The sequence below is a fragment of the Leptonychotes weddellii genome, chromosome 3 (genome assembly GCF_054177405.1).
Source record: "Leptonychotes weddellii isolate Sample4059 chromosome 3, ASM5417740v2, whole genome shotgun sequence".
NCBI classification, from domain to species: Eukaryota; Metazoa; Chordata; class Mammalia; order Carnivora; family Phocidae; genus Leptonychotes; species Leptonychotes weddellii.
The window spans coordinates 34,644,204-34,656,849 of record NC_138371.1 but is presented as its reverse complement, the minus strand read 5'-3'; the positions used below and the strand labels follow the sequence as shown (position 1 = coordinate 34,656,849).

At 39.7% G+C, this 12,646-nt stretch overlaps 1 protein-coding gene across 7 annotated transcripts in view; it reads right to left on the bottom strand.

Annotated features, from left to right (window-relative positions):
* ANKRD44 (ankyrin repeat domain 44) overlaps positions 1 to 12,646 on the bottom strand; it is a 279,526-nt gene that overhangs the window by 172,126 nt on the left and 94,754 nt on the right. The window lies entirely within an intron of this gene.

Genomic DNA, 12,646 nt, shown 5'->3' with positions numbered 1-12,646 from the left:
TGATGGAACATTTCTACTTCAATTGTAGCACTGATCATTTCCTTTGACAGCTCGGTTAAATATCTGTCTCAGCCACCTGATTCTACAACCCAGGAGGGCAGGAACACTGTCCTATTCCTTTGATAGTCTCAGTCCCTGGCACAATGCCAGGAATGTGGTAGATGCTCAGTAAACATCTGCTGACTGAATAGAAGAAGATAGAAAACCATACTCTGATAGTTAATTTAACTGACACTTGTGTGTTAAATATTGTCTTTAAATATTCAAGTTTACTAGGGCTCAAGGAAATTACCAATCAAATTTAGGAAATGCATAACAAGACCTGTTTTGAAATTGCTAAATAGCTAACTAAAGTCTGACTACATCTCTAGAAACAAGATATTCATTCATAGCCCCGAAGGATTTTTATGAGCAAAATGCAAAACAGGGTCAATCATGTGATCTTTCTAGAACAATTTCGCATTTAGCCAAGGACTACTGAGTCATTATTCAAAATTACAGATGGTAAGATCTTTCCTAACTTTTTCAATTATATCTACAAAATCTACAAAATGCTTTTTAAATAAAACCTTGTCCTCTAACAAGTATTCTTTTAATAGGAAGCTCAGAAGGAGGATACTCAAATGTGTACTAAAGAAAAGCCAGGCACTGAAGTTATTCTGTACCTTATCTAGAGTCAGATTGTAATGTTATAGCAAAAATGGACTTCTCTGACTTCTAGAATCTTGTCAAAAAACAAGAATTTTGGGACACCTGGGTGGCTCAGTCGGTTATGCGGCTGCCTTCCGCTCAGGTCATGATCCCAGGGTCCTGGGATCGAGCCCTGCATCGGGCTCCCTGCTCAGCGGGAAGTCTGCTTCACCCTCTGCCTTCAGCTCTCTCTGCTTGTGCTCTCTCTCTCTCTCTCTGACAAATAAATAAATAAATTTTTAAAAAATAAAATAATAAAATTAAACAACCTTAAAAAAGGAAAACCAAGAATTCTAAATACTACTGTAGAGCAACTTGACATATTTGTTCTCTAGTTTTCCCTCCTTGAAAGAAAAGCCACTAAAGCTTTACTAATATGGGGGGACTATATATTGAAATATGTGATTCATCTGAGGGAATTCTATTTTCTTTTTCTCCCTAGCTCTATTAAGATATAACTGACAAATTGTTAAGATATTTAAAGTGTACAACATGATGATTTGATAGATACATACACTGTGGAAAGATTCCCCCCATGGACATAACACATCTATCACCTCACATATTTGCATTCATTCATTCATTCATTCATTTTTAGATTCCACATATAAGTGATACCATGCAAAGTTTGTCTTTCTCGGTCTATTTATTTTTTCATTTAGCATAAAATCCCACAGGTTCATCCATGTTGTTGCAAATGACAGGACTTCCCTCTTTCTTAACTGAATAATATTTAGCTGAATAATATTCCAGTGTGTGTGTGTGTGTGTGCGTGTGTATCACGTTTTCTTTATCCATTCATCCATCCACAGACAGCTAGTTTGTTTCCACACCTTGGCTACCGTTAATAATGCTGCTATGAACTTAAGAATGTAGATATCTCTTCAAGATGATGATTTCATTTCTTTTGGAAATATGCCCAAAAGTGGGATTGCTGGATCATAGGGTAGTGCTATATTTAACTTTTTGAGGAGCCTCCATACTCTTCCACAGTGGCTGCACCAACTTGTCTTTTTAATAATAGCCATTCTAACAGGTATGAGGTGATAGCTCATTGTTTTCATTTGTATCCCCCTGATGATTAGTGGTGTTGAGCACCTTTTCATGTACCTGCTGGCCATCTGTTTGTCTTCTTTGAGGGAAATCTATTTTCTAAAGTACTAAGATCGAGGGGTGCCTGGGTGGCTCAGTAGGTTAAGTGTCCGACTCTTGATTTCAGCTCAGGTCATGATCTCAGGGTTGTGAGATGGAGCCCTGCATCTGGCTCCACGCTCAGTTTGGGATTCTCTCTCTCTCTCCCTCTCCCTCTGCCCCTCCCCATCTCTCTCTCTCTCTCTCCCTCTATCTAAAAGTACCAAGAACAAAATCATAATTCCTTGAAAAAGAATTTTATAAATAAACATATTCAATGGTGCTGAGAAAAATTCACTCTCTAAAAATACCATTTACAGTGATTTTATTTTTACAAAGAGTACAATTCTTATTGAACACACTTACTTGGTTCCCCTTCTAACTTACTTTTTCCCCAAGTATACAATTTGGTATAAGTTTTTAAATATTTTAATTATGGTAAAATACACATAAAATTCACCATATTATCCATTTTCTAACCCATTTCTAGAATTGATACAATTGTTACCACAGGTCAAACTCAGAGAGTCCCTGACAAAAGAAAGGTGATATCTTGATATTAAAAGGCTCTGGCCAAGGGGCGCCTGGGTAGCTCAGTCAGCTGGGTAACCAACTCTTGGTTTTAGCTTGGGTCAAGATCTCAGGGTTGTGGGATCCAGCCCCGGGTTGGGCTCCGTGCTCTGTGCAAAGTCTGCTTGTCCCTCTCCCTCCCCCTCTGCTCTTGGGTGCTCTCTCTTTCTCTAAAATAAATAAATAAAATCTTTAAAAACAACTAAAAAACAAAAGGCTCTGGCCAAAAATAGACCCACTGGGATAAAATCCTAAAAGGAATATTGTAGGAATATGAAATATATGAAGTAAATGTTCATGTATCCACATAGATAAATCTCAAACACATAATGTTGAGTGAGAAAAAGCAAGTGACAGAGGATATAAATAGTTTGCATATGTAATATTTTTTAAAGATGCACAACACCATCTATTGTTTTGGAGTATGTATACACAATGCGCACACACAGAGATAAATAAAATTAGATTACATAAAGACAAGGATGGGTAAGATATATAAAACTTCAGGACAGTGATTCCCCCAGGGGAGAGAAGCAGGGAGGGAGGTGACGGGTCAGGAAGCCTAAAAGAGGCTTGAGTTCTGTTCACTGGCTTCTCGTTTGCGCCAGCCCTGCTGGACACGCAGGTGATTCATCCAGAACAAAGCCACATCCAGCTCTCGCACAGGCTGACGTGCCCATGGAGAGAGACAGACAGAAGACAAGCAAATAAATACACTACATATGTCAAGCAGGGAAAACTGCTAGCAAGCAGAGGTTGGAGGCTGATAGAAGGGGTGGTTTTACATAGGAAGACTGGGGACGGTGTCCCAGATAAGGTGGGATTTATGTAAAGACATGAATGACCCAAGGACCATGTATTTATGTGGGAGAAAAGCTCTACATCTATAAAATTTCATTTTGTGTTTTTTACTAAGTAAATACGGCAAAGTGTTAACGTTTGTTCCATCTCGGTGGTGGGTTTGTGGCTGTTTTCTGACTCTCTGAACATTTTCATAATAAAACAAGATGAAAAAAAGAAAGCCCACTACCATCAATTCCTGAAAAACTAGAATGAAGGATATTAGACATCTCTGAATTCCTTCCAAATGGAGTATCTTGAGCCTGGGACTGTAGATCCTATTTTCTTAGGGGTCCTGCACATTCTGGGGCCCCCCTGAGAAACAGCCGGTAAGGGACAATGCTGCCTGATGATTAGGTTATGCATGCTTGCTTGCTTATCTATATTTATCCATCTATCCGTCCACCCACCCACTGATGGATCTCTCTATCCATCTATCTATTTATATCTTTGCTTCCCAAATAAAAGACATGCCTGTTCAAACACAGTGTTCCCTATGTGAAAGGAAGAGGGCAGAAGATGAAGAGCTAATCCAGCACATGTGCTTTAAATAGGGAAAAAGGCATCTATCCAAAGTAAGTGAGGACACAAGATATAAATCAACATGAAGCACTGATGACAAAAGACAGGATCTCTATGAGCTGGAGGGAAAAACACGCAGTCTATATTGATGAGCTAGAGAGCTGCCATTTATCACATGCTCCAATGTCATGCTTCTCTTTCCCTCCTCCCAAAGAAAGGGATATAGTACCTTAGCGAAGTCCTGTTCCCACATGCTCGGCAAAGTGGGGGAAAATCACAGCTACGTGAATCCCTCAAACCCTTTTTTTTTGGAGACAACATAAATTGACTAAGAAATATATGAGGAAGTGGATGGGGTGCCAGTCCTCATGCCACGTCTCCAGTAAATAGTTAATAAACACTTGGTGAATGGGTGGATGAACGTGAGGTTGCTTCATGGCAATTTACATAAATTTGTTTTGTACTTGAAGCATTTCCTAGGTCACAAAAGTCTTTCATATACCGTGGCAAAGAATGCTGATTTGCCCCCACATCTTTCTTTCATAATAAATGCTGCTTTTGAGCTGAGTACATGGCCATCTGATATGGTTCTGTACAATATGTAAGCAATCCTCAGTGGAAGTATCCTTAGAGAAAGGGGGCACACCCCCTCTTCCACCATCCTCCTTCCTCCTAGCTGGAATTTGGATGTGATGGCTAGAACTCAGATGGTCATTCTGGGCAATGAGGTAGAAGCCACCTGCCAAGAACGGCAGCACAAAAGGAGATAAAGACTGGCTCCTATAACCACAAAGTATCATGCTAGTCCTGGACAGCCTGTCTCTAGACTTGTATATAGGAAATAAATGAACTTCTATTTTGTAGTAAAATAAACTTCTATTTTATTAAAAGCTACTATTTTACTGTTCCCAGTTTTTTGTCAAATGCAGCCAAATCTAATCCTAACAGATATACATACACCATTTCATTTCCCTAGCTATAACCTTATAAAAAGTGTGTAATGATGGCCATTGTACAGACAGGGAAGTGAGGTCAGAGTAGATGAAGAGGCTTCTGCCTCTGAGGTTAGCCCAGTGTTCTTTTCCCTCCATGCATGCATTTTAGTGTGACTGATACATATTATGTGCCAACAAATAAAATATATGAAGCAGGGACATACCAGGTTTGGTTGTGAAGGGGTTATATCAGAAAGCCAATCTGTGCATGTGTGGGTAGGGAAAGCCAGGGAGGTGTTGAAGAAGGGAGACTAAAGGAGAGGGAGAAGGTAGCCTGTATTACCTCCCGATGACTTTAGAAAGTACACAGGGGCGCCTGGGTGGCTCAGTTGGTTAAGCGACTGCCTTCAGCTCAGGCCATGATCCTGGAGTCCCGGGATCGAGTCCCACATCGGGCTCCCTGCTCAGCGGGGGGTCTGCTTCTCCCTCTGACCCTCTTCCCTTTCTTGCTATCTGTCTCTCATTCTCTCTCTCTCTCAAATAAATAAATAAAATCTTTAAAAAAAAAAAAAAAAAAAAGAAAGTACACAGCAAGTACCCATAACTGTCCTAGACCAACTGCCAGGAACATCCTTTTAAGCAGAAAGTTGGCAAGTGACGTGACTATAACCAGCCATGCAACCTCCCTGAGAAAAACCCCACCCCCTCCCCCAGGCTTCTACCCTCACTGAGTAACATCTACATTTAAGCTCTTTGTATTTCTTTCTTTTCTTTTAAGGTCAGTTGTAATCATAATATGTCTATAAAACTACAGTTGGAAAGTCCTCTGGCTGTCATAATTATATGGTTATTTAACATCTGAAACAGAAAGAAATATCCTTGGTAAAAATCAGGGCCAGCATAGCTAATCAAACTAAAATATACCTTATATCCTTTTAATTTAAGCATGTCTTTTAAGAATAATCTGAGTATGTGATCATCTCTGATTCATTTTTAAAATATGAGTTATCTCTTTTCCACAGTTTTTTTTTCTTTTCCACAAAGCTTTAAAATTTTTTCTGATTACAAGTATATTCTCAATGTAAAAGAAATTAGAGGGGCGCCTGGGTGGCTCAGTCGTTAGGCGTCTGCCTTTGGCTCAGGTCATGATCCTGGGGTCCTGGGATCGAGCCCCGCATCGGGCTCCCTGCTCCGCGGGAGGCCTGCTTCTCCCTCTCCCACCCCCCCACCCCCGCTTGTGTTCCCTCTCTCGCTGTGTCTCTCTCTGTCAAATAAATAAATAAAATCTTTAAAAAAAAAAAAAAAGAAATTAGAAAAGAAAATCAAGAAGTGTCTGGAAACTTGTACTCGATTTTTATCCTAACTGAAACTAATGATCAAAAATTATTTTTTGAGCCTGAATAGCCAACACAATCTCAAGAAAGAAGGACAAACTTGGAGGTTTCACACTCCCTAATTTCAAATTATACTAAAGAGCTATAGTATTCAAAACAGTACAGTATTGGCCTAAAACAGGCACATAGATCAATGGAACAGAAGAGAGAGCCCAGAAATAAACCCACATGTATATGGTCAATTAATTTACAATGACAAAACCAAGAATATATGATGGGGAAGAGACAGTCTCTTCAATAAATGTGTTAGGAAAACTGGACAGGCACATGCAAAAGAATGAAACCGGATGACTATCTTGCATCACACACAAAAATGAACTCAAAATAGATTAAAGACTTAAATGTAAGACCTGAGCCATACAAATCCTAGAAGGAAACATAAGTGGTAAGCTCCTTGACATTGGCTTTGGCAATGACTTTTTGAATTTGACACCAAAGGCAAACACAACAAAAGCAAAAATAAACAAGCAGGTCTACGTCAAACTACAGAGCTTCAGCACAACAAAAGAAAGCATCAAAAAAAAAAAAAAAAAGAAAGAAAGAAAGAAAGAAAAAGCACGTGTGGTTACTAGCACTGGGTGTTACACACAAGTAATGAACCGTTGAACACTACATCAAAAACTAATGATAGCTGGCTAATTGAACATGATAAAAAAAAGAAAAAAGAAAAGGCTACTTACTGAATGAGAGAAAATATGTGCAAATCATATATCTGTTAAGGGGTTAATATACAAAATACATAAAGAACTCATACAATCCAGTAGCAAAAAACCCCAATCTAATTTAAAAATGGGCAGGGGATCTGAATAGGTATTTTTCCAAAGAAGACATACAGATGGCCAACAGGAACATGAAAATGTGCTCAACATCACTAATCATCAGGGAAATGTAAATCAAAACCACATTGAGGGGCGCCTGGGTGGCTCAGATGGTTGGGCGTCTGCCTTCGGCTCAGGTTGTGATCCCGGGGTCCTGGGATCGAGTCCCGCATCGGGCTCCCTGCTGGGTGGGGAGCCTGCTTCTCCCTCTGCCTCTCTCTCTCTCTCTGACTCTCATGAATAAATAAATAAAACATTATAAAAAATAAAAAATAAAAAAAATAAAAAAACCACATTGAGAGATCACCTCACACCTGTCAGAATGGTTATTATCAAAAAGGTAAGTAATAGCAAGAGTTGGCGAGGATGTGGAGAAAGGGGAACCATCATGCACTGTTGGTAGGAATGTAAATTGTTACAGCCACTATGGAAAATAGTTCATAGGTTCCTCAAAAAAATAAAAATAGAACTACCATGTGATTCAGCAATTTTACTGCTGGGTATTTATCCCATGAAAACAAAAACACTAACTCAAAAAGACATATGCACCCCAGGTTCATTGCAGCCTTATTTACAATAGCCAAGATATGAAAACAACCCAAATGTTCACTGATGGATGAGTGATCACAGAAAATGTTATGTATATATATATATATACAATGGAAAATTATTTAACCATAAAAAAAAAGAATGAAATTTTGTCATTTGCAACAACATGGATGGACCTTAAGAGCATTATGGTAAGTGAAATAAGTCAGACAGAGAAAGACAAATACTATATGATCTCACTTATATGTGGAATAAAAAAACAAAACTAAACTAAACCAACCTCATAGATAAAGAGAACAGACTGGTGGTTGCCAGAGGCAGGAGATGGGGAGGGTGGGTAGGCGAAATAGGTGAAGGGCATCAAAAAATACAAACTTCCAGTTACAAAATAAATAAATCATGGAGATATACAGCATGGTGACTATAGCTAATAATACTGTATTGCATATTTGAAAGTTACTAGGAAAGTAGATCTTAAAAGTTCTCATCGTTAGGGAAAAAAATATTTTATTACTGTGTATGGCAACAGATGTTTACCAGACTTATTGTGGCAATCATTTTGCAATGTATACAAATATTGAATCATTATGTTGTATACCTTAAACTAATACAATGTTATATGTCAACTATATTTCTATTTTAAAAATTATTTTCCCAGAAATTTATGAAATGAAATGTTGTTCATAAAGCTAAGTAAAAAGACGTGCAGTTTTACAATACTGCTGTCGAGAATCTCATATATTTTCCGTCTTCAATATCAAAACAGGGGGTCCTCCCTGAAATTCCTCCAAAAGGGGGAAACATGACAGTAGAAGAAAAGAACCCTACCGAAGGGACAACAGCTCCTACCACCATCCCTCAGGCTCCAACTAATACCATAGGAAAGGCCCTCGTAATGTAACATGAGATGGGGACAACTCTCGGTCTGTTGCTATGGGTAATGAGCACCATGACACTGATGTATGCTCTAAACTTATGTAAACAGACAAATAGGATAAGCGCATTTAAAAAGTCATACCCTTATATGAAATATGAGCAAGTTGTCAAGCTAGTTTGTTGGCTTTCGTGTGTGTGTGTGTGTGTGTGTGTGTGTGTGTGGTGTGTGTGTTATAAATGTATTTGTTTTTCCCATTTATCAACATAATACATGATGTTGAATGTAAAAAATATCAATAACACATGAAGGAATAAACAAAAAAGCAAAAATCCCACTACCCAGGTTCAACTATAATTAGACTTTTGGAGAATATTCTTCTAGACCGCTTCTTATATTTATATATGCATATGACATGCTCTGTTTAACAACTGGCTGTTTCATTCATAAAAATATCTTGAAGATCTTACCTATCAATAAATATATGTAATAAGTAAAAATTGACATAAACCACCCCTTTTATTTTTTTTTTTTAAGATTTTATTTATTTATCTGACAGATAGACAGCGAGAGAGGAAACACAAGCAGGAGGAGTGGGAGAGGGAGAAGCAGGCCTCCCGCCGAGCAGGGAGCCCGATGCGGGGCTCGATCCCATGACCCCGGGATCATGACCTGAGCCGAAGGCAGACGCTTAACGACTGAGCCACCCAGGCGCCCCTAAACCACCCCTTTTAAAGATAGCATAATATTGCCACATATATATGTCCTGAAGTATAGTTAAGAAATAAAGTACTGGTAATTTCCAATTTCTTGTTATTATAAAACACAAAGCAACAGATATATTGCTGTCCAGTGATTTCCCTTAGGGTATATTCCCAGGAGTCGTGTTGCTGTGTCAAAGGGTGTATACAGCTGAATGTGGATACAGACTGCCAAACCCTCCAAAGGTGAGTACAAATTAAACTTTCTCCAAAAAGGCTTCAGAGTGTCCCTTCAACTACACCCTCCTTGAGATCTTATTTTTCCCTTTTGCTGCTCTGACGGGCACCGTGGGGCTGTTTTATTTGAACTCTTGGGTTTTGGGTGAAGTTGAGATTGGACACCCTCTCATATAACGTTTTGGCTATCTGCATTTTTATCTTGGTGACTGTCCTCTGTATGTCCTTTGTCCATTTCTCTAGTAAGGTGTTTATCTTCCTCTAAATAATTTGAAAGAGTTTTTTTTTGTATTAGGAATATTAATGCTTTTCACAGATAGTGTACCTATCTTTGATTTATCCTTTAATCTTGTTTTTGGTGATGATTTAATATACAGAAGTTCACAGTTTTTATATATTCAAAGGTATCCACATTTTCCATCTTCATTTTTATCTTTGCTATTCTGCTTAGAAAGCCCTTCCCCACAACTGAAAAAAATATTTCCCCCTTTTTTTATTCCACTACTTTCATCTTTTTATTTTCTACCTCTAGATTTATCTTGGTATAAGAAATTAGGGAAGGGCGCCTAGGTGGCTCAGTTGGTTAAGCGACTGCCTTCGGCTCAGGTCATGATCCTGGAGTCCAAGGATCGAGTCCCGCATCGGGCTCCCTGCTCATAGGGGAGTCTGCTTCTCCCTCTGACCCTCCCCCCTCTCATGTGCTCTCTCTCTCTCTCTCTCAAATAAATAAATAAAATCTTTTTAAAAAAAAAAAAGAAAAGAAAAAGAAATTAGGGAAGGGTTCAGCTTTTGATCAGCCATTTGTCTCGACACCCTTTATTAAGTAATCCATGTCATCCCTGTGGTTTCCAAAGCTTCCTTTGTTTTATACCAACTGTCCATATACACTTGGGTCTAATTCTGGACTCTCTGCTCCACTAATTTAGTTGTCTATTCCTATGCCAGTAACACACTGTTTTAACAGCTATACTTTTATAATTTGTTTTAATAGATTTTGTGAGACTCTCCCTTCATTGATTTTCTTTTTTAAGAGTCTTCTCACATGTCTATTCCTCTAGATACTGAAGTTTAGAAGATTTTATGAAGTTTCCGGAACCAAAGTCCTATCCGCCCCCCGCCCCCCCAAATTCAACTGCACTGAATTTATACATAGATTGAGAAGACTCAAAGAAAAATATAGCTCATTTATTCATATTTACATCCTCCCCTCAAATGTAGTATCTAATGTGGAAAAAAAAAAAAGAGCCATAACCCTTTATCCCAGAGATGTTCACATTCTCAAGTTATTTACAATGTACATCTTTAACTGCAAGATTTTTCTTTGTGCTGTAACAACGTTCAGCAAAGGAATACTAAGCACATTACACTTGGAGTGTTTCCAGAGTTCCAAACAACTATCTCTATTATCTGGCTGGTACAAATCGCATACCCTTGTAAGATATATCATTCACGGAGGATGACTCTTGTACCTCCAAGGCCAGTGCTGGAGAAACGGAGCCTCACGCTGTCGGGCGTCCCCTGGAGGATCATCAGGAGTGATGCTAACCAGACCTGCCTTCACACATTTTAAATGGCCGTGAGGCCACATTGCTGCAGGCTGCTCAGTGCCATCTGGAGTTCATGAATCATTCTCTACAGGACACAGGTCATGGCTTCCAAACCACAGCCCCACATCCCGGGCAGTGGTCCAACAAGGAGCAGGAGATGTGACAGTATTGCCAGGCACGTGCTGAGCGAGAGGCACCTACCCGCAGGACAAAAAGCAACCCTCCTGGAGCTATGAAGGGACCACCAGCCTCCCCGTAGGCCAGTGAGCCAGAAGTACTGTCGACACTTGAAGAACACAGACCACTGCTCTCTCCAGAACACCAGGCCATTGGCTTCACACTTTGGATTTCCAGACACAGGTGGCCAGAGAAACCTTAACTGCGGAATATTTGCTGATCTCATCCACAGTTAGCAAAACGGTGGCCTGCAGGCCACATTGGGCCCACAGATGGGTTTTCGTTGGCCTCAACAATGTTGGATCACTTTTTAGAACCAATAACAATTTAGAGAGTTCCTGTATTTTCTCTTAAAAATGTAAGAAGTCTGGGCCACACCGAGCCTGCAATCCTGCACAGCAACACTCAGTGAGAGCGGAATGGGTCAGCACGCTTCTGTCACTTGTGGGACAAGGGTTTGCCACTCCAGCCTGCGCTTCCTTGTGTCCAGCAGTTTCTGATTTAGGTCTAATTTAGAAAGTGCCCAGATCTCTAAGCTAACAAAACATCTCAGGTTTTTATCCCTATTATCAATATTTTCTTTCTTTTTTTTTCAAGACACAGAGATACAGAGAGAGAGAGAGAGACAGAGCACGAGCAGGGGGAGAGGCAGAGGGAGAAGCAGGCTCCCTGCTGAACCAGGAGCCAGAGGTGGGACTTGATCCCAGGACCCTGGGATCATGACCTGAGTGGAAAGCAGACGCTCAACCATCTGAGCCACCCAGGCGCCCCTATCAATACTTTCTGGAAAAAAAAATTTTTAAAAATCAAGTAAGACACATGTAAGTGAGGGAAAACACACAAAAATCTAGAAGCTTAAAAGGCTGTGCTAGGGGCGCTTGGGTGGCTCAGTCAATCAAGCATCTGCCCTCGGTTCAGGTCATGATCTCCGGGTCCTGGGATCGAGTCCTGCATCAGGCTTCCTACTCAGCATGCAGTCAGCTTTTCCCTCTCCCCTGCTCCTCCCCCTGCTCATGCTCTCTCTCTCTTTCAAATAAATAAATTTAAAAAAAAAATTTTTTTAATGCTGTGCTATATAGTCTGTATTCTTAATGTTCTAGGGAATTTGACAAGATAGGATCAAGCTGAGAAAAATTTAAAGAAGGTATTAAATTTATCACTCAAGGGTCTTTAGGTAGAGCCATATTGCACCCTCTGCATAGATTCAAAAAATACATTCTATTTTTAAAAGAAATAGTGCAGGGACGCCTGGGTGGCCCAGTCTGGGTCATGATCCCAGGGTCCTGGGATGGAGCCCTGAGCCCCAGAGTTCCACTCCCTGCTCAGCGGGAAGTCTGCTTCTCCCTTTGCCCCTCACCCCGCTCGTGTTCTCTCTCTCTTTCAAATAAATACATTTAAAATTTTTCCTAAATGCTGTGCTATATAGTCTGTATTCTTAATGTTCTAGGGAATTTGACAAGATAGAAACAAGCTGAGAAAAATTTAAAGAAGGTATTAAATTTATCACTCAAGGGTCTTTAGGTAGAGCCATATTGCACCCTTCTGAGTGGATTCAAAAAATATATTCTATTTTTATAAGAAATAGTGCAAACTTCCAGTTATAAAATAAGTAAGTCGTGGGGATATAGTGTCTAGCCATCTTTCACGGCTGTTAAAAGACT